The sequence below is a fragment of the Lactuca serriola genome, chromosome 6 (genome assembly GCF_051521515.1).
Source record: "Lactuca serriola cultivar US96UC23 chromosome 6, Lser_US96UC23_V15, whole genome shotgun sequence".
Classification (NCBI taxonomy): domain Eukaryota; kingdom Viridiplantae; phylum Streptophyta; class Magnoliopsida; order Asterales; family Asteraceae; genus Lactuca; species Lactuca serriola.
The window spans coordinates 189945609-189948944 of record NC_136413.1 but is presented as its reverse complement, the minus strand read 5'-3'; the positions used below and the strand labels follow the sequence as shown (position 1 = coordinate 189948944).

The 3336-nt window shown below is 42.8% G+C and overlaps 1 non-coding gene across 1 annotated transcript; it reads left to right on the top strand.

The window, feature by feature from the left end:
- Nucleotides 1-2600: 2600 nt before the first annotated feature.
- Nucleotides 2601-2707, top strand: LOC145060868 (small nucleolar RNA R71). Its single transcript, XR_013687050.1, has one exon. It is a non-coding gene; the product is annotated as a small nucleolar RNA R71 (small nucleolar RNA).
- The last annotated feature ends 629 nt before the right edge of the window (nucleotides 2708-3336 follow it).

Here is a 3336-nt window from a genome sequence, read left to right as displayed (position 1 = left end):
TCGACTCGTCGAGTCAGGGTCAGACTCGGCGAGTCTGGTTGCGAATTTAAACTCATCTGGGATCTGAAAGAGACTCGTCGAGTCAGGGATAGACTCGGCGAATCAATTGCAAACAATTCAGAAAATTATATCATTTTGTTATTAAAAATTCATTTCACCCCACACTTAGTCCATACGCACTCTCAAGTAGTCATGTCTGATGATTTAGAAGACGAGAATAAAATCCTAAAAACGAAAATAAAACAAAACTAAAACAAGAATGATAAAAGAAAGCAAACTCTAATAACGGGTTGCCTCCTGCCAAGCGCTTCTTTTTAAGGAGTCGTTAGCTGGACTCCTTCCCATCTACGTTTCTTCATTTTCCTGCATCGGGAATGCACGCCTAATCTTTTGCGGTTTATACTTTGTCTTGGAAGCGTGTATCTTCTTCTTGTAAGACCGTCTTAATTCTTCTCCCTTTTTCCTTATAGCATCATCTTCGGCTGCATGAATTTCCCTTTTCCTCATCTTCTTCTTCTTTACCCCATTCTCTTGCACCCTCTTTTGCACCCCTCCTTCTTTAAACTTCATTACTTCATAGTTGGTGAAAACTCGGGCTTGAGGTTTGGTAATGAATGGGTGATCAGCATCATCTCTCCTAACCCTTGCATTTTCCTCTTCTCCAAAGCTTGCCTCCTCTTCAAATGGAGTGTCTTCATCATCTTGCATTATTGTATCGAGGCATGCTACATGAACGTGTTGAAAATCACCATCCATTCCTCCTTCTGCTGCTGGATCTTCTAAAGAATTAGGGAAAATATTCATGTCTAGAACATGCAGGGAGCTGGTAACAAGCAGATCAAAATCGTCCAAGTTGCTGAGATTTTCGGATGGACTCGTCGAGTTCATGAAAGCGACTCGGCAAGTCACAACGTGTCCCTCACATCCCACTGTGTTTTCTGAATCGGTCCCTTTCAGCAGCTTCTCTATCTCCTCCAAGTCTTTGTCAACATCATCATCTCCTCCAGAAGATAGCAAAATCTAACTTGGATCTTCTTCTTGCAAGAGTTCAAGTTCTTTTTGTAGTATTTCGTCATCCAAATTAATGAATGAGACTTCTTCTTTTCTTCCTTCTTCTTGCTTAACCTCTGGTAGAGCTTTAAACATTGCTGATTCATCTCCTACCCTCAATGTTAGTGTGGACTCGCATACATCTATCAATGTGCATGCGGTATTCAAAAATGATCTCCCCAAAATAATTGGAATTTTGGGGTCTTCATCCATATCAAGTACTACAAAGTCCAGGGGGAATATAAATTTATCCACCTTAATGAGGAGATCTTCACAAACACCTCTTGGACGAATAATCGTCTTATCCGCTAAATGGATCTTCATATTCACAGGCCTTGGCTCCGGTAAATTCAGCTTCTTGAAGAAAGAAAAAGGCATTAACTTAATACTTCCACCCGAATCGGTCAACGCTTGAGTAGCAAGTACATATCCAAATTGACAAGGAATTATGATGCTTCCCGGATCGCCCTTCTTTTCTGGTATCTCACTCAATACTATCTCCGCGACTTCAGCTAAATATTTTCTAGCAGCAAAGAGACCCCTTAGCAAGTTAAAATACTTGGGTGTTTGAACCATCATTTTCAAAAATGGAATGTTAACTTGAAGGGTCTTGACATGTTCCATGAAAGCTTTATATGCTCTAACCTTTTCAGTAGGTATGGCTCTGATTGGGAATTGCAGAGGAGGGTTGTACGGCTTTAAGGAAACAACAGATTTGTCATCAGGGCATGGACTCGTCGAGTCCATTAGAGGGACTCAGCGAGTCTGGTCGGGTTGAGCTGGACCCGACTCTTCTGTCTTTTCTGTATGTACCTTGGAGATCTTCTGTGCAGGGGTGAAAATTTTTCCATAGCTGGAGGTCACAGCATTCACATTCCCCATTCTTGGATTATTCTCGGTTTTACTTGGAAGTTGACCTGGTCTTCTCTCGTTTACTTGATGTGCAAGTTGTCCTAGTTGTTTCTCAATGTTGAGAATAGATTCTTGCTGATTCTTTAGCATATTTTGGTCCCTTGTATTGCAGCATCATGATCATTGTGTCTTTTTTCGGATGCGGCTATGAATCTTGTGAACAACTCTTCTAAGTCAGCTCTCTTTTCCACAACCGGTTCTTCCTTTTGCATACGGGAGCCATTCCTTCTTTGGTTTCCACCAATTCTCTTTGTGTCGATCGCCGCTTGAGTAGAACACTTGAGCTTTCTTGTTTCCATTTTCATCCAAGTCACAATCCTTCATGAGATGAGGCCCTCTACAGTTCTCGCATCCAACTCGAATAGCATGGAATGTTTGATCCATTTTTGTCATCCTTCTATCTAAACTACCGAGCTTAGCCATCATCGCCACCATGCCATCATTGGCCGAGTTCACTACCCCCCGACTTACTTCATTTCTTGGGTTGTGGAATTCTCTAGAATGCTTAGAGAATTCTTCAATTAATTCCTTGATTACTGGGGGGTGCCTTCTTTGTGAGTGGGCCTTGCGAGTCGAGCAATTGCCTTGTGGTGACATTGACTCCATCATAGAAGATGGAGACCTCTTGTTGGCTATCAAGGTCATGGTGTGGGAAATTTCTGAGAAGACCTTTGTACCTTTCCCATGCCTCATAAAAAGACTCTCCGGGTTGTTGCTTGAAGTTGGCAATGGCTTTCTTCAACTTGGATATTTTGGAGGGTGGAAAAAACTGGTTTATGAACTGTTCTTTCATTTTAGTCCATGTGGTGACCGACCCGAGAGGAAGTGACTTGAGCCAATCCTTTACAGCACCCTTGAATGTGACTGGAAGCATACGAAGTAGTTGGGTCTCGCATGGTACATTTGGTACTTTGAAGTAGTCAGCCGCATCATTTACTTCATCCAAGTGCTTGTAGGCATCTTCGTGGTCTTTTCCATAGAAGGGAATCTCCTTGAGTTGAGCGACGATAGGACCCTTAAGCTCAAAAGTAGCAGTTACGGGAATTGCGGGCTGCACAAGTCCCAGGCCAGTGTCATCGCGCATCCTCTTCTTCTATTCCCCTATGGGGACTTCATCGATATTAGCCATAGTGATAGCTAAATTGTCCTCAAATTCGAATTCGTGCTCGTATGTAGGTTCTTCTTCTTCCTCGGTCTCGTACTCGGTGTCTTCTTCAATCGGGTCTTCGATTGTTAAAGAGGCGTTGGATGCTCCTGATTTGCTGCTCTTCTTCTTGTTGAAAACGGACTTGAGGTTCTTTAGTGGCGAATTCTTTGAAGAAGCGGATTCTCCAACGGCTTTTCCTTTGCTCCTCCTTAGTGCGGATTTCGGGT